This window comes from Crinia signifera, chromosome 2 (genome assembly GCF_055691185.1).
Source record: "Crinia signifera chromosome 2, ASM5569118v1, whole genome shotgun sequence".
NCBI lineage: Eukaryota > Metazoa > Chordata > Amphibia > Anura > Myobatrachidae > Crinia > Crinia signifera.
This window is the reverse complement of record NC_139218.1, coordinates 4,159,092-4,182,507: the sequence shown is the minus strand read 5'-3', so window position 1 is coordinate 4,182,507 and position 23,416 is coordinate 4,159,092. Positions and strand designations below refer to the sequence as shown.

Genomic DNA, 23,416 nt, shown 5'->3' with positions numbered 1-23,416 from the left:
CTGTCCCTCCCCTCCTACAGTTCACACTGCCCTCCTCACACCTTACTGTCCCTCCCCTCCTACAGTTCACACTGCCCTCCTCACACCTTACTGCCCCTCCTACAGCTCACACTGCACTCCTCACATGTTACTGCCCCTCCTACAGCTCACACTGCCCTCCTCACAACTTACTGTCTCTCCCCTCCTACAGCTCACATTGCCCTCCTCACACCTTACTGTCCCTCCCCTCCTACAGTTCACACTGCCCTCCTCACACCTTACTGTCCCTCCCCTCCTACAGTTCACACTGCCCTCCTCACACCTTACTGCCCCTCCTACAGCTCACACTGCACTCCTCACACCTTACTGTCCCTCCCCTCCTACAGTTCACACTGCCCTCCTCACACCTTACTGTCCCTCCCCTCCTACAGTTCACACTGCCCTCCTCACACCTTACTGTCCCTCCCCTCCTACAGCTCACACTGCCCTCCTCACACCTTACTGCCCCTCCTACAGCTCACACTGCACTCCTCACATGTTACTGCCCCTCCTACAGCTCACACTGTCCTCCTCACACCTTACTGTCCCTCCCCTCCTACAGCTCACACTGCCCTCCTCACACCTTACTGCCCCTCCTACAGCTCACACTGCCCTCCTCACACCTTACTGCCCCTCCTACAGCTCACACTGCACTCCTCACATGTTACTGCCCCTCCTACAGCTCACACTGCCCTCCTCACACCTTACTGTCCCTCCCCTCCTACAGCTCACACTGCCCTCCTCACAACTTACTGTCTCTCCCCTCCTACAGCTCACACTGCCCTCCTCACACCTTACTGTCCCTCCCCTCCTACAGCTCACACTGCCCTCCTCACACCTTACTGTCCCTCCCCTCCTACAGCTCACACTGCCCTCCTCACAACTTACTGTCCCTCCCCTCCTACAGCTCACACTGCCCTCCTCACAACTTACTGTCCCTCCTACAGCTCACACTGCCCCTCCTACAGCTCACACCTCCCCTCCTCACACCTTATTGCCCCTCCTACAGCTCACACTGCCCTCCTCACACCTTACTGCCCCTCCTACAGCTCACACTGTCCTCCTCACACCTAACTGCCCCTCCTACAGCTCACACTGCACTCCTAACACCTTACTGCCCCTCCTACAGTTTAGACTGCCCTCCTCACACCTTTCTGCCCCTCCTACAGCTCACACTGCTCTCATCACACCTTATTGCCCCTCCTACAGCTCACACTGCTCTCATCACACCTTATTGCCCCTCCTACAGCTCAGACTGCCCTCCTCACACCTTACTGTCCCTCCCCTCCTACAGTTCACACTGCCCTCCTCACACCTTACTGCCCCTCCTACAGCTCACACTGCACTCCTCACATGTTACTGCCCCTCCTACAGCTCACACTGCCCTCCTCACACCTTACTGTCCCTCCCCTCCTACAGCTCACACTGCCCTCCTCACACCTTACTGTCCCTCCCCTCCTACAGTTCACACTGCCCTCCTCACACCTTACTGTCCCTCCCCTCCTACAGTTCACACTGCCCTCCTCACACCTTACTGCCCCTCCTACAGCTCACACTGCACTCCTCAAACCTTACTGTCCCTCCCCTCCTACAGTTCACACTGCCCTCCTCACACCTTACTGTCCCTCCCCTCCTACAGTTCACACTGCCCTCCTCACACCTTACTGTCCCTCCCCTCCTACAGCTCACACTGCCCTCCTCACACCTTACTGCCCCTCCTACAGCTCACACTGCACTCCTCACATGCTACTGCCCCTCCTACAGCTCACACTGTCCTCCTCACACCTTACTGTCCCTCCCCTCCTACAGCTCACACTGCCCTCCTCACACCTTACTGCCCCTCCTACAGCTCACACTGCACTCCTCACACCTTACTGCCCCTCCTACAGCTCACACTGCACTCCTCACATGTTACTGCCCCTCCTACAGCTCACACTGCCCTCCTCACACCTTACTGTCCCTCCCCTCCTACAGCTCACACTGCCCTCCTCACAACTTACTGTCTCTCCCCTCCTACAGCTCACACTGCCCTCCTCACACCTTACTGTCCCTCCCCTCCTACAGCTCACACTGCCCTCCTCACACCTTACTGTCCCTCCCCTCCTACAGCTCACACTGCCCTCCTCACAACTTACTGTCCCTCCCCTCCTACAGCTCACACTGCCCTCCTCACACCTTACTGTCCCTCCCCTCCTACAGCTCACACTGCCCTCCTCACACCTTACTGCCCCTCCTACAGCTCACACTGTCCTCCTCACACCTAACTGCCCCTCCTACAGCTCACACTGCACTCCTAACACCTTACTGCCCCTCCTACAGCTCAGACTGCCCTCCTCACACCTTTCTGCCCCTCCTACAGCTCACACTGCTCTCATCACACCTTATTGCCCCTCCTACAGCTCAGACTGCCCTCCTCACACCTTACTGTCCCTCCCCTCCTACAGTTCACACTGCCCTCCTCACACCTTACTGTCCCTCCCCTCCTACAGTTCACACTGCCCTCCTCACACCTTACTGCCCCTCCTACAGCTCACACTGCACTCCTCACATGTTACTGCCCCTCCTACAGCTCACACTGCCCTCCTCACAACTTACTGTCTCTCCCCTCCTACAGCTCACATTGCCCTCCTCACACCTTACTGTCCCTCCCCTCCTACAGTTCACACTGCCCTCCTCACACCTTACTGTCCCTCCCCTCCTACAGTTCACACTGCCCTCCTCACACCTTACTGCCCCTCCTACAGCTCACACTGCACTCCTCACACCTTACTGTCCCTCCCCTCCTACAGTTCACACTGCCCTCCTCACACCTTACTGTCCCTCCCCTCCTACAGTTCACACTGCCCTCCTCACACCTTACTGTCCCTCCCCTCCTACAGCTCACACTGCCCTCCTCACACCTTACTGCCCCTCCTACAGCTCACACTGCACTCCTCACATGTTACTGCCCCTCCTACAGCTCACACTGTCCTCCTCACACCTTACTGTCCCTCCCCTCCTACAGCTCACACTGCCCTCCTCACACCTTACTGCCCCTCCTACAGCTCACACTGCCCTCCTCACACCTTACTGCCCCTCCTACAGCTCACACTGCACTCCTCACATGTTACTGCCCCTCCTACAGCTCACACTGCCCTCCTCACACCTTACTGTCCCTCCCCTCCTACAGCTCACACTGCCCTCCTCACAACTTACTGTCCCTCCCCTCCTACAGCTCACACTGCCCTCCTCACACCTTACTGTCCCTCCCCTCCTACAGCTCACACTGCCCTCCTCACACCTTACTGCCCCTCCTACAGCTCACACTGCCCTCCTCACACCTTACTGCCCCTCCCACAGCTCACACTGCTCTCCTCACACCTTACTGTCCCTCCCCTCCTACAGCTCACACTGCTCTCCTCACAACTTACTGTCTCTCCCCTCCTACAGCTCACACTGCCCTCCTCACACCTTACTGCCCCTCCCACAGCTCACACTGCCCTCCTCACACCTTACTGTCCCTCCCCTCCTACAGCTCACACTGCCCTCCTCACACCTTACTGCCCCTCCCCTCCTACAGTTCACACTGCCCTCCTCACACCTTACTGCCCCTCCTACAGCTCACACTGCCCTCCTCACACCTTACTGTCCCTCCCCTCCTACAGCTCACACTGCCCTCCTCACACCTTACTGCCCCTCCCACAGCTCACACTGCCCTCCTCACACCTTACTGTCCCTCCCCTCCTACAGCTCACACTGCCCTCCTCACACCTTACTGCCCCTCCCACAGCTCACACTGCCCTCCTCACACCTTACTGTCCCTCCCCTCCTACAGCTCACACTGCCCTCCTCACACCTTACTGCCCCTCCCACAGCTCACACTGCCCTCCTCACAACTTACTGTCTCTCCCCTCCTACAGCTCACACTGCCCTCCTCACACCTTACTGTCCCTCCCCTCCTACAGCTCACACTGCCCTCCTCACACCTTACTGCCCCTCCCACAGCTCACACTGCCCTCCTCACACCTTACTGTCCCTCCCCTCCTACAGCTCACACTGCCCTCCTCACACCTTATTGCCCCTCCTACAGCTCAGACTGCCCTCCTCACAACTTACTGTCCCTCCCCTCCTACAGCTCACACTGCCCTCCTCACACCTTACTGCCCCTCTTTATTGTGTAATCCTATCATCGGGATGTATGTTTCTCCACACACAGGGACAGGTGCTCCGAAAAGATCCTGTCCCTGCGATCTGATGTTCCGGCGGTCAGCGCATACACAGTTAGCGCTGACACCACAGACAGTGCGGTAAGTAGGACATAGGCTACAACTGGCTTCTGCCATCTCAGAATGGCCGTAGCTGTGGGAGCCGATGCAATGCTGCCTGATATTGGTACATGGGGTGGCACAGGTGAGATCAGACATTCCTGCTATGGTCACTCCATCTTAATTGCTGGAGGTACTTAATATTGGGGGTGGTATAGCGTTCTGTTATTTCCTATTTTGTTCCACCTGTTTTACCCAGCCCATTCATACAAGTTTGTCTCCATTATAAGAGCGCCCCTCACCCCGTTAAGCAGACGCAATTTAATTTGCACTGCCCTCGCCCAACTACACCCTGATGTGTCCTGTACTGTGATTCTGAAGGGTGCCAGACGGGGTCCTGACAGTCATTTACCCGACGTTGGGATCCCCGACTGTTAAAACACTGACAGACTGGTTTCCACGGCCACGGCTATTCTCCCTCGTGGGGATCCACGACCCCCATAAAGGGAGCATAGAATAGGTGGCGAGCACAGTGAGCCCCCAAGGGGCTTTGTTGCGCTGGCCACGCTGTCTGAGTCCGGCCAGTCGGGATCCTGACATCGGGCTAATGACTGTCGGGATCCTCACTGTCGGAACCCTATACCACACCCGATTCTGAAAAGCAGATGTGCGAGCAGGCGGATGCCACATTCGTGTGTGTGCTGTGTGCTGCAGCCTGCCTCCCACTCGAGAGAAGACGAGCCGCTGTGCTGTGCAAGGAGTCTGCCGCCCACTGGAGAGAAGACGAGCCACTACGCTGTGCAGAGAGCCGGAGCCTGACACCCACAGGAGAGACAACGAGCCGCTGCGCTGTGCAGGGAGTCTGCCGCCCTCTGGAGAGAAGACGAGCCACCGCGCTGTGCAGAGAGCCGGAGCCTGACACCCACAGGAGAGACAACGAGCCGCTGCGCTGTGCAGGGAGTCTGCCGCCCACTGGAGAGAAGACGAGCCACTACGCTGTGCAGAGAGCCGGAGCCTGACACCCACAAGAGAGACAATGAGCCGTTGCGCTGTGCAGGGAGTCTGCCGCCCTCTGGAGAGAAGACGAGCCACCGCGCTGTGCAGAGAGCCGGAGCCTGACACCCACAGGAGAGACAACGAGCCGCTGCGCTGTGCAGGGAGTCTGCCGCCCACTGGAGAGAAGACGAGCCACTACGCTGTGCAGAGAGCCGGAGCCTGACACCCACAAGAGAGACAATGAGCCGTTGCGCTGTGCAGGGAGTCTGCCGCCCTCTGGAGAGAAGACGAGCCACCGCGCTGTGCAGAGAGCCGGAGCCTGACACCCACAGGAGAGACAACGAGCTGCTGCGCTGTGCATGGAGCCTGCCGCCCACTGGAGAGACAACGAGCCACTGCGCTGTGCAGGAAGTCTACTGCCCACTGGAGAAAAGACGAGCCGATGCGCTGTGCAGGGAGCCTGAGCCTGACACCCACAGGAGAGACAACGAGCTGCTGAGCTGTGCATGGAGCCTGCTGCCCACAGGAGAGAAGACGAGCCGCTACGCTGTGCAGGGAGTCTGCTGCCAGCGGCAGCCCTGCTTAGTCACCGTACTGTCCTCGCAGCAGCCCTGCATAGTCACCGTACTGTCCCCGCAGCAGCCCTGCTTAGTCACCGTTCTGTCCCCCGCAGCAGCCCTGCATAGTCACCGTACTGTCCCCGCAGCAGCCCTGCTTAGTCAGCATAGTGTCCCAGCGGCAGCCCTGCTTAGTCACCTTACTGTCCCCGCAGCAGCCCTGCTTATTCACCGTACTGTCCTCGCAACAGCCCTGCTTAGTCACCGTTCTGTCCCCCGCAGCAGCCCTGCATAGTCACTGTACTGTCCCCGCAGCAGCCCTGCTTAGTCAGCATAGTGTCCCCACAGCAGCCCTGTGTAGTCAGCGTACTGTCCCCGCAGCAGCCCTGCATAGTCACTGTACTGTCCCCGCAGCAGCCCTGCTTAGTCAGCATAGTGTCCCCACAGCAGCCCTGTGTAGTCAGCGTACTGTCCCCGCAGCAGCCCTGCATAGTCACCGTACTGTCCCCGCAGCTGCCCTGCTTAGTCAGCATAGTGTCCCCACAGCAGCCCTGTGTAGTCAGCGTACTGTCCCCGCAGCAGCCCTGCATAGTCACCGTACTGTCCCCGCAGCTGCCCTGCTTAGTCACCGTAGTGTCCCCGAAGCAGCCCTGCGTATTCAGCATAGTTTCCCTGTCAGGCAGTGTAGTCACCGTACTGTCTCCGTTAGCTGTAGCGATGTCCCCAGTAATCCTAGTGAGTGCCTGTAACCGCCAGATCCCCTGCACTGGCGGACGCCGGTGGAGAGGCGATCATGCAGGTGCCTGTGGAGAGGCGTTCCATCTGCTTGAGACACACGAGCGATACGCGTCCTCCCGACCTGTTCATTCATCCACTATCCATATAGACATGGAGTTGATGTTATAAAGTGTGACGAGCGCAGCGAGCCACCGAGCCCGAAGCGTGGCGAGCGGACGCGTAAAACGAGCCCAAAGTGTTATGCGAGTGGACGCAGATTAAAAGTCAAGTAATCCACGTCCGCTCGCCCTGCTTCGGGTTCGTTTTACGCGTGCGCTCGCCATGCTTCGGGCTCGCCACACTTTATAAAATCAACTCACTTTATAAAATGCTGATGTGGATAGTGGGGGTATGAACAGGTTGGGAGGACGCATACTGTGTCCCCGTGCGGGGCTCGCTGCGCTTGCCACACTTCAGGCTGGAATGGATAGTGGGGGTGTTTCAGGTTAAAATGGGCAAAGGTTCCCACACAATGCAATAAGCGCTGACTGACTACACTAACTGCGTACCGCTGACTGACTACACTAACTGCGTAACGCTGACTGACTACACTAATTGCGTAACGCTGACTGACTACACTAACTGCATAACTCTGACTGACTACACTAACTGCGTAACGCTGACTGATTACTCTAACTGCGTAACGCTGACTGACTACTCTAACTGTGTAACGCTGACTGACTACGCTAACTGCATAACTCTGACTGACTACTCTAACTGCGTAACGCTGACTGACTACTCTAACTGTGTAACGCTGACTGACTACGCTAACTGCGTAACTCTGACTGACTACACTAACTGCATAACTCTGACTGACTACTCTAACTGCGTAACGCTGACTGACTACGCTAACTGCATAACTCTGACTGACTACTCTAACTGCGTAACGCTGACTGACTACGCTAACTGCATAACGCTGACTGACTACGCTAACTGCGTAACGCTGACTGACTACACTCAGGGCCGGATTTGTGCCTAGGCCAGTGAGGCACCGGCCTCAGGGCGGCACCAATTAAGGGCGGCAGGCAGGCTGACATTCTGTTAAATGGCACAGCAGGTGGGCAGTGGAGAGTGACGAGAGCCGCCGTCGCAGACATGAATTATCATTATCATGTCGGCGGCAGCAACCCCTCGTCACCCGCCACTGCCCACCCACTCTGCCATGCACATTACATCACCGCTTAGTGGCTGGGTCCGACGGTCCACCTGCGCGTCCGGAAATGGCTCAGGCTCACTGCTGCCGGCTCCCGCCCATTGGCTACTCTACACACACACACACAGTCTATTGGCTGCTGTGTATCCAGCAGCTGAGCTGAGTGGTGTGCAGATCCTCCCTGCGCTCAGTCAGTCACAGTCTGTGAGCCGGAGAGAGACTGACAGAGACACTGTGCTAATCACTGTACTAATAAGTGCCTCCCTCCGGGTCCTCCTTGCAGTGAGGACCCAGAGTGCTTAAAAAACTATTAAGGTGGGCTACAGTTAAATTTTTATGAAATATATAAATAACAATGTATATACATATATGATTACATTAAAATAGGGGGAGGGGGGGGACACAAAAATGTTGTGCCTAGGGGAGGCCTGACCCCTAAATTCGCCCCTGACTACACTAACTGCGTAACTCTGACTGACTACGCTAACTGCGTAACGCTGACTGACTACTCTAACTGCGTAACGCTGACTGACTACGCTAACTGTGTAACGCTGACTGACTACTCTAACTGCGTAACGCTGACTGACTACGCTAACTGCGTAACGCTGACTGACTACGCTAACTGCGTAACGCTGACTGACTACGCTAACTGCGTAACTCTGACTGACTACGCTAACTGCGTAACGCCGACTGACTACGCTAACTGCGTAACGCCGACTGACTACGCTAACTGCGTAACGCCGACTGACTGCGCTAACTGCGTAACGCCGACTGACTGCGCTAACTACGTAAGCTCCAGTTAGCAGCGAACGTACTGACTAAGCTGACTACGCTGGCTGCGGGAACACAACGCTGATACTGACAGGGATGCTGACTATATAAGTGGCGCTGTGAAACTACACAATTACCTCATCCTGTACTGGGTAAAGGATCCAGAGTCTCCAAGTTCTGCTCTGCCAGCTACGGAAACAGAGGCCTGGTCCGTGACCAGTGGGGAACCTACCAATGCCAGTCAGGGTTATGTCAGCAGCGTGTCCACGCATACACCTTTGGAGGTAGTACTCAGGTGCCAGCGTTTGGCTCTGAGGAGGTATCCGTGGTTCCAGCCACCATGTGGTAGGAGTCTGGTGGTGGCAGCGATATCTCCAAGCACTGCATAGTGACACAGATAAGACACAGCCCCTTACAGCCCCCAGCTTCTGTGTCTCTAGCTGAGATGTGTTACTGTGATCAGCTCTCTCCTCAGCAACCAGTGACACCTGCTAATCTCCTATTCTCATTGGTGGATGGCAGCCTCCATCGCCCTCAGTGATACAATGTAACAGAGATAAGACACAGCCCCTTACAGTCCCCAGCTCCTGCGCCTCTAGCTGAGATGTGTTACTGCAATCAGCTCTCTCCCCAGCAACCAGTGACACCTGCTAATCTCCTATTCTCATTGGTGGCCGGCAGCCTCATCACCCTCAGTGATACAATGTTACAGAGATACATACCTCCCAACTTTTGGCTTGAAGAAATAGGGACACTCCGTCCGAAAAGGGGGCGGGCGTATGCAAATGAGGGTGCGGCTTATGCTAATTAGCCGCGACCTAATTTTCATACGAGAATAGACGCTGTGCGCATGCGCACAGCGTCTATTCTACTAGATTGGGGGGTCTCCCAACTGCCACCCCCCGCAGCGGGACAATGCCTGCCGCGGGTGGGACAGATGGACAGGACCCGAAAATCGGGACTGTCCCTCTAAAATCGTGACAGTTGGGAGGTATGGAGATAAGACACATCACCTTACAGCTCCCAGCTCCTACGTCTCTAGCTGAGATGTGTTACTGCAATCAGCTCTCTCCCCAGCAACCAGTGACACCTGCTAATCTCCTATTCTCATTGGTGGATGGCAGCCTCCATCACCCTCAGTGATACAATGTAACAGAGATAAGAGACAGCCCCTTACAGCCCCGAGCTCCTGTGTCTCTAGCTGAGATGTGTTACTGCAATCAGCTCTCTCCCCAGCAACCAGTGACACCTGCTAATCTCCTATTCTCATTGGTGGATGGCAGCCTCCATCACCCTCAGTGATACAATGTTACAGAGATAAGACACATCACCTTACAGCTCCCAGCTCCTACGTCTCTAGCTGAGATGTGTTACTGGGATCAGCTCTCTCCCCAGCAACCAGTGACACCTGCTAATCTCCTATTCTCATTGGTGGATGGCAGCCTCCGTCACACTCAGTGATACAATGTAACAGAGATACTATGCCCAAAGCTTCTGTACAGTGTCTAGATCAACAGTTAATAAGGTGACACAAAACAGTCGACATACAAAAGATAAACATTGAAAAAAAAGTTGACACAAGCAAAAGGTCACTGTGGTTTTTTTTTTTGCACTATTTGGATTTTCTTATACTTTAACATCCACGTGGGGGGAGCGGTACAGTGTGTCAAGCACATGGAGCAATGCGAGGGTGCGTGCTGCATTAATTGGGTGTTTATGTCGACAGGTGTTGAAATTGACACCAAAATTCATGTTGACCTTTTCTTTGGGTCGACTTACACTGGACGCCTCCTGACACATAGGGGGAAATTTACCAATATGAAAAACCTAGTTTTTCGTATTGGTAGTTTCCCTACGACTGCATACGACTGTTTAAGTCGTATGCAAAGTCGTGTTCCGGAGGATCAGTTACAAAGCAGTCATATACGACTGCTTTGTAACCCTCCGATGGTGTAATGATTCGTATTAGCGGCCGTATATACGGCCGCTAATACGAATTATTTCTAGCAGTCTGCACGGATCAGTCAGATCCGTGCAGGCTGCAAGGTGTAAAAAAAAATAGAAAAAATAAATAAATTTTAAAAAAAAACGGCGTGGGGTCCCCCCCACAGCCGAAACCAGCACCAGGCTGAAGGAGCCGGGGCCGGTAATTAAAAATCAGGGAGCCCGACAAATAGGGGTTCCCCGATTTTTAACAACCAGCCCCAGGCTCCAGGTCCGGGGCTGGTTCCCAAAATACGGGGGACAAAATGAGTAGGGGTCCCCCGTATTTTAAGAACCAGCCCCAGGCACAACCAGCCGGCAGGGTAATGTCACAGCCAAGGGACACTTATAATATAAGGTCCCGCGGCCAAAACATTCTCCCTACCGACCAGTCAGCCTGGCCAGGGGCCCTGGGGGAGTGGGGACCCCCCCAATGAAGGGGTCCCCCCCCTCCAGGACTTACCTGACCAGGCTGAAGCCTGGTGCTGTCCTCGATGCCCCTGGGCGGTGGGCATCGAGCTGATAAATGTTGTAAAAAAAAGATGAACCTATTGTTTTTTACTGTGGCACTACAAGTGCCAGCAAGCCTCCCCAGCAAGCTGGGACTTGGAGAACCACAAGTCCCAGCCTGCTGGGCATTAAAGGGCCCGCTGGCACTTGTAGTTCTACAGTTAAAAAAATAGTGCACAAAACACACTGACACACTTTTAAAATAAAACTTTATTACACACAAAGCCCACACATACTAATACTTACCTATCTTCTTCCCATAGGTCGCCCTGGTCCTGTGTCGGCGTCTTCTGGTCCTGTGTCGTCTTCTTCCTCCATGTCGACCGTCGCTGTCGCCGTCCGGATCCGACGAAATCCATTTGGGAAGCTGTGGAAGGAAACCATACTCACCTGTCCCAGCGCGACGTAGTCCAGGTAAGGGTCTTGGCAAAAAAACAAACCAACACCCGAATCCAAGCGGACACGACGGAGACGCACGGTGTTTACATCGTGCGGCTCCGCCTCCCGAATGCCGCTATTGGCCGCCTTGCGGCCTAGCGGCCAATCAGGAGCCGCTAGGCCGCAAGGCGGCCAATAGCGGCATTCGGGAGGCGGAGCCGCACGATGTAAACAAACACACGTGCGTCTCCGTCGTGTCCGCTTGGATTCGGGTGTCGGTTTGTTTTTTTGCAAAGACCCTTACCTGGACTACGTCGCGCTGGGACAGGTGAGTATGGTTTCCTTCCACAGCTTCCCAAATGGATTTCGTCGGATCCGGACGGCGACAGCGACGGTCGACATGGAGGAAGAAGACGACACAGGACCAGAAGACGCCGACACAGGACCAGGGCGACCTATGGGAAGAAGATAGGTAAGTATTAGTATGTGTGGGCTTTGTGTGTAATAAAGTTTTATTTTAAAAGTGTGTCAGTGTGTTTTGTGCACTATTTTTTTAACTGTAGAACTACAAGTGCCAGCGGGCCCTTTAATGCCCAGCAGGCTGGGACTTGTGGTTCTCCAAGTCCCAGCTTGCTGGGGAGGCTTGCTGGCACTTGTAGTGCCACAGTAAAAAACAATAGGTTCATCTTTTTTTTACAACATTTATCAGCTCGATGCCCACCGCCCAGGGGCATCGAGGACAGCACCAGGCTTCAGCCTGGTCAGGTAAGTCCTGGAGGGGGGGGACCCCTTCATTGGGGGGGTCCCCACTCCCCCAGGGCCCCTGGCCAGGCTGACTGGTCGGTAGGGAGAATGTTTTGGCCGCGGGACCTTATATTATAAGTGTCCCCTGGCTGTGACATTACCCTGCCGGCTGGTTGTGCCTGGGGCTGGTTCTTAAAATACGGGGGACCCCTACTCATTTTGTCCCCCGTATTTTGGGAACCAGCCCCGGACCTGGAGCCTGGGGCTGGTTGTTAAAAATCGGGGAACCCCTATTTGTCGGGCTCCCTGATTTTTAATTACCGGCCCCGGCTCCTTCAGCCTGGTGCTGGTTATGGCTGTGGGGGGGACCCCACGCCGTTTTTTTTTAAATTTATTTATTTTTCTATTTTTTTACACTGTAGCCTGCACGGATCTGACTGATCCGTGCAGGCTAAAACGCAAATAGAACAGGAAAATGGTGTTCTATTTTCCTGTCGTATTTGCGTGGGTGTTTTACACCACTAAGCAGCCGTATTATCAGTACGGCTGCTTAGTAAATCAGAAACCACCATTCTTTTGAATGGTGATTTCTGTCGTATTCTATCGATGGTGTAGACATTCGTATTTGTAACTACAAATACGAATGTTCCATCTTTAGGACTACGAATTGTTGTATTTTTGGGATTGTAAATCCCGAAAATACAAATTCGTAAAAAAAGGTGTATTTCTCCCTACGAATACACCTTTTTTCTACGAATCCATTTTGGTAAATGTCCCCCATATTTTCGTTCAGCAGCTGACTTTAGAGGAGTTGGCGGCACATAGGATCATTTATATACAATTCCAGCAATGCGCGGAGAGGCAGCGGGTACCTGTGACTTAGGGCCTGATTTACACAAATGAGCCAATCTATTCTGTGCTGCAGGGGGGCAGATGTAACAGGTGCAGAGAGAGTTACATTTGGGTGGGCGGCGTGTTCAAACTGAAATCTACATTGAAGTGTAAAATAAAACTGAACAACATGTGTGGGCTACATGCGAAAGCAGCCAGTGTTTAGCCTGCGCAGAAACAATATAAATGTACAGGCTCCCCCTGCAGTGCAGCATGGTTTGTCCCAGACACAAAGGAATCAGGCCCAGAGTGCAGACTGCGTATTTGTGTGCGAGGCTCTTACAGCGGAAGCGCTATCGGTGTATCTTACTCTAGGGGCTTATTACTGCCATGTATCACAGTGTGGATGCCCCAGACCCCAGGGTGCCAGCGTAATGCACGTACCAGGCCCAAGTGGGGCTCATTCTCTGGATTTTGATATAACGCCAATTTGATACACTATGGCCGGTCTGTAGGAAATGCTGTGCCACCGGCTGATCTCTGGCATCTCTCTCCTTTGCCAATTTAATTCCAGATCTACGAAGCGCCATGGGCTCCCTCAGTTTGCAATCGGTCTTGCCGACATAACTGAGGCCTCTGACATTGAAGCAAAGTGTTGCAATCAGTGGCTTTTGAAAATAATGAGGTAGAGATCACATTGTTTTCAAGCATCGCTCCAACATCAAGAAAATTAATTTTGTATTTATCACAATTCCAAGTGAATTTTATAAAGGTTGTCAGAATTATTATGACAACTAATGAAGTCAGTGAGTTGTTGCACAGTACCACACCAGATCATAAAGAGATCATCAATATACCTTGCATATGCCACAATAAAGTTACAAAATGACGTATTCTCCAAATAAATTGAGCGCTCTTCCCCCATCATGTATGCATTGGCATACGATGGGGCTATGTTGGACCCCATTGCTCAACCTGACACCTGTACAAAGTATGATCCATCATAAAGAAAATAATGTGTAAGTACCTTTTTTTATAGTTCCAAACCAAAGACACAGATGGACCACGATACTGTGGATTGTCTGTAATTAGTGCCCCGTTGGTTAGGGATAACGGTAAATAAACGTGAAATATCGAGAGATGCCAACAGAAAATCTTCAGGAACTTCACCTACAGCCTCAACAACACATCGAGGTATACAGAGGTAGCCTGGAATAGAGAGTTTCTAGCTGATATAACTGGCCGACCTGGAGGTGCTATTAGGTCTTTATGCACCTTCGGCAACGTATATAAAATAGCAACAAAAGGTTCTAAGGTACTAAGGCATCCTTATGTGCCTGACTAATAATACTGGCATCCACCTCTTTTTGCAATAACTCACAGACATATAGATGTACAGTAGGGTCAGCATCTACTTGTGATATACATAAACATCGGGCAAGGCTCTACCAATCCACTTGTCCAGGTCCTGTATCACAATCACCCACCCTTGTCAGTGGGGAGAATGATGACGTCATTGTACCTGGACAGGTCTTTAATTGCTCCAAACTTCTTCCGAGTAAGGTTGGATTTACCAGATCCAGTCCTATTGCTATTAGCACCATCACATACAATACCACAATCAAGCATATTGCAAAAAGATTTCATTGAAACATTATTAGATACAGGTTCAGAACGGGACCTAGGATGAATTATATGCAATTGTTTAGGAATATCACTATCGTGTTGTAATAAAGGAGTATCAGAAAATGTTCATACAATTTTAATAGTCTACACAATTTCTCATTTCATGTTATCAAATCCCAGTGATCCCAGTGATGGGACAAACGAGAGTCCAAAATACAGAATACTCACCAGCAGATAGAATATGTGAGGAGACAGTGGGGACAGTCGGCTCTGCCCCAAGCTTTTCCTCTGGCCACCCACGGTGGGTACGCTACCTCCTGAATCTGGAGCCTTGTTGTGAGCGCGCACACCTAAAGGGGAACCACAAGTGTCATTATCCCTGGCAGAGATAACCTCTGAATCACTTACTGATATAACCTGCTGGGATGACACCTCCCTTCAGTGGCGTAGCTAGAAATTTTTCTCTCCCCCCCCCCCCCCAAGAATGGACGAGGCGATGGGCGCCAATGGCTGAGCTGAGAGGTGACCCAGGCAGCAGTGAGCGCTGAGATGATCCAGTTTCTTGCAGTTTCGACCCCCTATGCATATGTAATGAGTGAGACCCGCTCATTCCATATGCACGGGACGGGGACAGGCTCATTCAATATGCACTGCACTGGGTCCCCACCCATTAGATATGTTCAGGGTGGGACCAGCTCAGCGCTCACTGCTGCCTGGGTCGTCTGTCAGTTTAGTGTAGAAATAAAGCAGTCAGTATTTACCCTGCACAGAAACAAAATAACTCACACAAATCTAACTCTCTCTGCACATGTTACATCTGCCCCACCTGCATTGCACCTGGTCGCGCCCATTTTCCAAACAAATTTGTACTGAGCTGAGATCTGAATAAGGGCCATAGTCTATATTGACTTTCTAAAGTTTTTGCTTTTTTAAATGCAACAAGCTCTCACTTATATGTAACAATGTGGACAGACAATTTATCAAACCAGTCTGTCGATATATCAGCTTCAAAGGTGCTTTTATGCAGGGATTCAAATTCACCAATTTTCTCGCATATAGTAGTTTTGATGACACAGCCATTTGCATTAGGCCGTACAGGTGTAAAATCCTTCGATGTTCGCAGTCTTAGCTGAGTTTTGTCTCGCCCCAGCCCATCCCCTTGCTCCCTCTAGTCTAAGCCCTTCACATCACCCCCTTTCACCTTCCCACCTTTTAGTCTCACCTCTCTCTCTCACCCGTCTCCCCCCACCCTATATCTTTCCTCTCCTACCCCACGTCTAACACTTCTATCTGCCTGCCTGGCTGTCTCTCCTCTTTCTCTATCTCTCTCCCCTACTCTCCTCCCCCTCTTTCTCTATCTCTCTCCCCTACTCTTCTCCCCCTATTTCTCTATCTCTCTCCCCTACTCTCCTCCCCCTCTTTCTCTATCTCTCTCCCCTACTCTCCTCCCCCTCTCTCTATCTCTCTCCCCTACTCTCCTCCCCCTCTTTCTCTATCTCTCTCCCCTACTCTCCTCCCCCCCTTTCTCTATCTCTCTCCCCTACTCTCCTCCCCCCCTTTCTCTATCTCTCTCCCCTACTCTCCTCCCCCTCTTTCTCTATCTCTCTCCCCTACTCTCCTCCCCCTCTTTCTCTATCTCTCTCCCCTACTCTCCTCCCCCTCTTTCTCTATCTCTCTCCCCTACTCTCCTCCCCCTCTTTCTCTATCTCTCTCCCCCTCTTTCTCTATCTCTCTCCCCTACTCTCCTCCCCCTCTTTCTCTATCTCTCTCCCCTACTCTCCTCCCCCCTTTCTCTATCTCTCTCCCCTACTCTCCTCCCCCTCTTTCTCTATCTCTCTCTCCTACTCTCCTCCCCCTCTTTATCTCTCTCCCCTACTCTCCTCCCCCTCTTTCTCTATCTCTCTCCCCTACTCTCCTCCCCCTCTTTAACTCTCCCCTACTCTCCTCCCCCTCTTTATCTCTCTCCCCTACTCTCCTCCCCCACTTTCTCTCTAGTTTTTTCCCTCTCACTGCCTGTCTGTCTCTCCTCTTTCTCTATCTCTCTCCCCTACTCTCCTCCCCTCTTTCTCTATCTCTCTCCCCTCTACTCTCCTCCCCTCCTTTCTCTATCTCTCTCCCCTACTCTCCTCTCCCTCTTTATCTCTCTCCCCTACTCTCCTCCCCCTCTTTATCTCTCTCCCCTACTCTCCTCCCCCTCTTTATCTCTCTACCCTACTCTCCTCCCCCTCTTTCTCTATCTCTCTCCCCTACTCTCCTACCCCCTTTCTCTATCTCTCTCCCCTACTCTCCTCCCCCTCTTTCTCTATCTCTCTCCCCTACTCTCCTCCCCCTCTTTATCTCTCTCCCCTACTCTCCTCCCCTCTTTATCTCTCTCCCCTACTCTCCTCCCCCTCTTTCTCTATCTCTCTCCCCTACTCTCCTCCCCCTCTTTATCTCTCTCCCCTACTCTCCTCCCCCTCTTTATCTCTCTCCCCTACTCTCATCCCCCTTTCTCTCTAGTTTTTTTTCCTCTCACTTCTCTGCCCCTCTTTCATCACGCTTACTTTATTTCCTCCCCTCGCACCCCTCCCTCGCTTGTTCCTTCCACTTTCTCTATCTGACACGTCTCTCTCGCATTTCTCTCTTTCTCTAATTTCCTCTTTTTTCCCCAAAAAATAAGTTCAAAAGCATAATATGTGTGGGAACCCAAAACAGTGGAGTAGGACCCCAACGTTATATGGTGAAGGGTCTCTGGGACTGACACATATTTTCACTGAGCATGAACACTACTGGGGGCATTATTCAGTGGCACTACATGGGGCATTATGTATAATCAGCACTGCAGGGGGCATTAGGAAGCAGCACTACAGGGGTCTCTGGGACCGACACATATTTTCACTGACGCTGCGGCAACTTAGCCCCAAATACCCCCCTCTCCCCATCGTGGAGCAAAGTGGTGGCGATGGCCGCATCGATCCCCCCCCCCATCCTGGTGGAGAGGGTGAGCGCCGGGGTGCCCCCCCTCACACACACACACCGGCTATCAGTAAGTGCAGTCCTGATGTATCTGAGTGAATGCATATATCTATGTATGTATCATAGGATACGGGGGTGGGGGGGTGATGGCAGCATCCCAGCTCACAGTAAGAAGAACCTGCTGGCTATATACTGAATCTCACAGAACTGAGCTAATCACATATTTCCCCAAGTCCTGGTGACTTACCAGCAAAGGGTTAATGTCTCCCTCGAGCAGTGACGGGCGATGGATGTCAGACCGAGTGCTGGAGACTTTATATACACTCAGAAACAAAAGTGAAATCATTAGTACTCGCAAACACCCAATTTCCCAGCATAATGTGATTTCCCAGAAACAGTAACAGCACTAACTGCCCTGCTCCCAACTGTCCACCAGGGGGAGACCTGTGTCTCCCCTGGTTGGAGTGAATTTGCTAAAATGTAAATTTTAATTGATACACTTTTAATTAATACAAAGCTGGGCAGCAGCCGCCTGTCACCCAAGGGCCCCCAGAGCCATCTATCATTTCTCTGAGATCCCAAGGGGAGGTGCTCCCCCACAATACCCGTAAAGCCCACTAAATTGTTAGTGGCAGCTGACCAGAGGATTCGGGGGCAGTGGTGTAGCTAGGTGCCACGGCGCCCGGAGCAAGGGCATGTTTCGCGCCCCCCCCAATTTGTAGTAGGTGAGGCTCCTGTGCAGTGAAAAGTGGGCACGGACCAACATTATACCACACACCGTAATGCCCATTACACATAAGCCCACACACGATGCCCATGACATACTATATAACACACCGTAATACCCATTACATACTATATGACACACCGTAATACCCATTACATACTATATGATACACCGTAATGCCCATTACGTACTATATAACACAACCCAATGCCCATTACATACTATATAACACACCGTAATGCCCATTACATACTATATAACACTCCGCAATGCCCATTACATACTATATAACACACCGTAATGCCCATTATATACTATATAACACACCGTAATGCCCATTACATACTATATAACACCGTAATGCCCATTACATACTCTATAACACACCGTAATGCCCACTGCATACTATATAACACACCGTAATGCCCATTACATACTATATAACACACCGTAATGCCCATGACATACTATATAACACTCCGCAATGCCTATTACATACTATATAACACCATAATTCCCATTACATACTATATAACACACCGTAACGCCCATTACATACTATATAACACACAGTAATGCCCATTACATACTATATAATACACCGTAATGCCCATTACATACTATATAACACACCATAATGCCCATTACATACTATATAACACACCGTAACGCCCATTACATACTATATAACACACCGTAATGCCCATTACATACTATATAACACACCGTAATGCCCATTACATACTATATAACACACCGTAATGCCCATTACATACTATATAACACACCGTAATGCCCATTACATACTATATAACACCATAATGCCCATTACATACTATATAACACACCGTAACGCCCATTACATACTATATAACACACCGTAATGCCCATTACATACTATATAACACACCGTAATGCCCATTACATACTATATAACACACCGTAATGCCCATTACATACTATATAACACACCGTAATGCCAATTACATACCATATAACACACCGTAATGCCAATTACATACTATATAACACACCGTAATGCCCATTACATACTATATAACACACCGTAATGCCCATTACATACTATATAACACACCGTAATGCCCATGACATACTATATAACACACCGTAATGCCCATGACATACTATATAACACGACGTAATGCCCATGACATACTATATAACACACCGTAATGCCCATTACATACTATATAACACACCGTAATGCCCATTACATACTATATAACACACCGTAATGCCCATTACATTCTATATAACACTCCGCAATGGCCACGACATACTGTATAACACTCCGCAATGCCCACGACATACTATATAACACACCGTAATGCCCATTACATACTATATAACACACCGTAATGCCCATTACTGTCACACGTAGCCGCGACGGAGCGCGGCGGGTACAGTACTCACCCGTCCGCGCCCGCCGCCGGCTAGCGTGTGCAGGCTCCGGTCTGCGGTGTGCGGGTAGCGGCAGCTCTGGGTAGGGATGGCAGCAGTAGTGGTGCCGGGAGGCCGGCGTCGCCATCTTGGTTGAGGGCAGGAGACAGATTGGCCCAGAGTGGAGGTTCCCTCCTCATCCTGTGCTGACAGCCAATGGCAGCCATCCCCTGGGGATATAGGGGATCTGCCTAGGCTGTTCAGTGTCAGTGCAATGAGTCTTTGGAGTCATTCACAACTCCTAGCTGATTCCCGGATCCTGGCTCTTTCTCTCCTGACTCTGGTGCCTTGCTCCCTGCATCTTGCTACAAGGAAGTTTTCTCCTGACACCAATGCTGCAAGTCCTACCTAGTGCTTGTTCCTGCTTGTGTCCCAGAATTACCCTGCACAGCTTCCCGCTGTCCTCCTTCATACAACTCATTCATTCCATCATCTTTCAGTCATATCCGGATCCATTTCTTCTGTCATCAAATCAACCTCCTTCCGGATCCTCATCTATGTACTCTGGCTCACCAAGTATACGTTTCCAGATTTCCCTGCCCGTTATTAGTATTGTGCTGGACTCTATTTAATTTATTCCAACTGTCACTTAAAGAAGTATTTGAGTGAAGTTTATCATTTATGAAATCCGTTATTAAACCTGCACGTTTCAATCCTACTCCTCCTGGTCCGTCTCCGGTTCCTGTGCACCACACGACTCCATCCAGCCCTTTAGCCGTGACAGTTTGCACTGACCCGATGGAATCGGGTGAAGCACAGGCCTCCATGACGGATGTTCTTCAAGGCATCATGGCTCGATTGGAACAAGTAGAGACTACCCAGCGTCAAGTGGCTCAATTTCTCCAGACCTTGTCATCACCTCAGGCGGCTCCCTCAGTTTCAGCAGCACCAACCTCCGGAGCTTCGGCCCCTGCTGCTCCCCCTGGGCCAGCTGCTCCTCACCAGCTACACCTGTCAACCCCCAGTAAATATGACGGGTCCCCGAGGGGGTGTCGAGGATTCCTGAATCAATGTGACGTCCATTTTACCCTCCAGCCTTCCAATTTCCCCTCTCCCAAGACTCGGGTGGCTTACATCGTGTCCCTACTGGCAGGTCCAGCCCTGGAGTGGGTGTCCCCCCTTTGGGAGCGTGCGGATCCCATCCTCAATAACTATGAAGAATTTGTGGCCTGCTTCCGTCGCATCTTCGACGAGCCTGGCAGAGTGTCCTCCGCAGCCACGGAGATCCTAAGGATTCGTCAGGGCAGTCGCCCAGTGGGACAATATGTCGTACAATTTCAAACCCTGGCTTCCGAACTCAGATGGAACGAAGAGGCTCTCGTTTCTGCCTTCTGGAACGGCCTAGCCGGGCGCATCAAGGACGAGTTAGCAACTCGCGATTCTCCTTCCACCCTGGCTGAACTCATTTCATTATGTAACAAAGTCGATCTGCGACTCCAAGAACGCCAACTTGAGAGGAATCGCTCTGATCGCCTGCGCCCTCGATTTCCTTCCAATGTCGCACCAGCCTCCAAACCAACCCCGCCTCCTGCGGTGTCAACAGATGAGCCCATGCAAATCAACCGCTCCCGTCTCTCTCTCGAAGAGAAGTCCCGAAGACGGCGAGAGAATCTATGCATGTACTGTGGCTCCTCAGCTCACTTATTGGCTTCCTGCCCGCTGCGGCCGGGAAACGACCGCTCCTAATCTCCCCGAGGGAGGTCCGATTAGGAGTCTTGCTTCCATCTCCCTCTTCTTCTGATTCCACCATTCCGGTTACCCTTGTGTGTCCCCAAGGGAGAAAAAGAGTTCAGGCCCTATTGGACTCTGGAGCAGCGGGAAACTTCCTTTCTTCTTCTTTTGTTACCCAACATGCCCTGCCTGTACAACCCCTGGATCATTCACTGGTCCTCACTGCAGTGGATGGGAGTCGAATTCGTAGTGGACAAATCACCCATCAGACCACCCCGGTGACACTGCTCATAGGAGTTCTACATCAAGAGACCCTCGAATTCTTCATTCTTCCACAGTCCTCACACCAAATGGTCCTGGGCCTTCCCTGGCTCTCCAAACATAACCCACACATCGATTGGACCAATATGGAGGTCAAGGCCTGGGGAACAGATTGCCAGTCTACTTGCATTCCTCAGATCCTTCCGGTCTACCAGTCCCATCCACAACGTGAGGGTAACTGTCCTTCATCCTCTTCAGCTCCACCCTTGTCGATACCCGCACCATATCGTTCATTTACAGATGTATTCAGTAAAGGTGGTGCCGACACCCTGCCTCCTCACCGTCCTTGGGACTGCCCGATAGAGCTGGTGGCCGGGAAATTCCCTCCTCGTGGCCGCATCTATCCCCTGTCGCTACCTGAGACTGAGGCCATGTCCTCGTACATTCAAGAGAACTTAAACAAAGGTTTCATTCGACCATCTACTTCTCCGGCCGGGGCCGGGTTTTTCTTTGTGAAAAAGAAAGATGGCGGTCTTCGGCCATGTATCGACTATAGGGGCCTGAACGACATCACCATTAAAAACCGCTATCCCTTACCCCTTATCGCAGAACTATTCGACAAGATCAGAGGGGCAGCAATCTTTACTAAATTGGACCTGCGAGGGGCCTACAATTTGATCCGGATCCGTCCAGGTGACGAGTGGAAGACGGCTTTTAACACGCGCGACGGCCACTATGAATACCTGGTGATGCCCTTCGGCCTTTGTAACGCCCCCGCTGTCTTCCAACAGTTTGTAAATGATATCTTTCGGGACTTGCTGTACCACTCCATCGTAGTCTATCTAGACGATATACTCATCTTCTCTCCAAATCTCCAACTTCACAGACAGACAGTGTCCGAAGTCCTACGACGTCTTCGCCAAAATCAACTGTTCTGCAAGTTGGAGAAGTGCGTTTTTGAGGTCACGTCCATTCCATTCTTGGGTCACATTCTCTCCGCCACTGGGATAGAAATGGACCCAGAGAAGGTGAGAGCCATCCAAGACTGGGCAGCCCCCACAACACTCAAAGGAATTCAGAGATTCCTAGGGTTCTCAAACTATTACCGGCGATTTATCCGGAACTTCTCTACTATCGCTGCTCCCCTCACTGCTCTCACTTGCAAGGGAGCTGATCCAAGCCGATGGTCGCCAGAAGCATCCTCTGCCTTCCAGCAGTTAAAGAGAGCATTCATGACGGCACCAATCCTCCTCCAACCAGACCTCGACAGGCCCTTCATTCTCGAGGTGGACGCATCCTCGGAAGGGATCGGGGCCATCTTGTCACAAAAAGGTGAGGATCAAGAATTACACCCTTGTGCCTTCCTCTCCAAAAAATTCCTCCCAGCAGAGAAGAATTACCCCATCGGGGAACAGGAGTTGCTTGCAGTCAAAACTGCGTTAGAGGAGTGGCGATACCTTCTGGAGGGGGCACGACATAAGATCACCGTGTATTCAGACCACAAAAATCTGTCCTTTCTTAAACAGGCTCAGTGCCTTACTGCCCGCCAAGCCCGTTGGGCCATGTTTTTTGAACGCTTTGATTTCCAAATTAAATTCCGACCTGGAACCACGAATACTAAGGCAGACGCTCTATCCCGCTCCTTTGAGACGACCTCTGACCTAGAGACACCTCCTCGTCCAATCCTCGATCCGCTGGTCTTCGCCCAAGTAACCGTACAGCCATCTCCTCCTCCAGGTAAAACGTTCGTTCC

The 23,416-nt window shown here is 51.9% G+C and overlaps 1 protein-coding gene across 3 annotated transcripts in view; it reads right to left on the bottom strand.

Annotated features, from left to right (window-relative positions):
• Positions 1–17,891, bottom strand: part of LOC146059332 (butyrophilin-like protein 3) — a 71,721-nt gene extending 53,830 nt beyond the window's left edge. The window contains exons 1-2 of one of the 3 annotated variants that reach the window (XM_083171466.1): positions 17,791–17,891; positions 14,817–14,938 (exon numbers count right to left, since the gene is read on the bottom strand). The gene's annotated coding sequence lies outside the window, so the exon portion shown is untranslated. Of the gene's footprint in view, positions 1–8,653; positions 8,899–14,816; positions 14,939–17,790 lie in introns of those variants that run through there. The other 2 variants (XM_083171468.1, XM_083171467.1) reach the window with 2 other exon arrangements.
• Between the last annotated feature and the right edge of the window lie 5,525 nt (positions 17,892–23,416).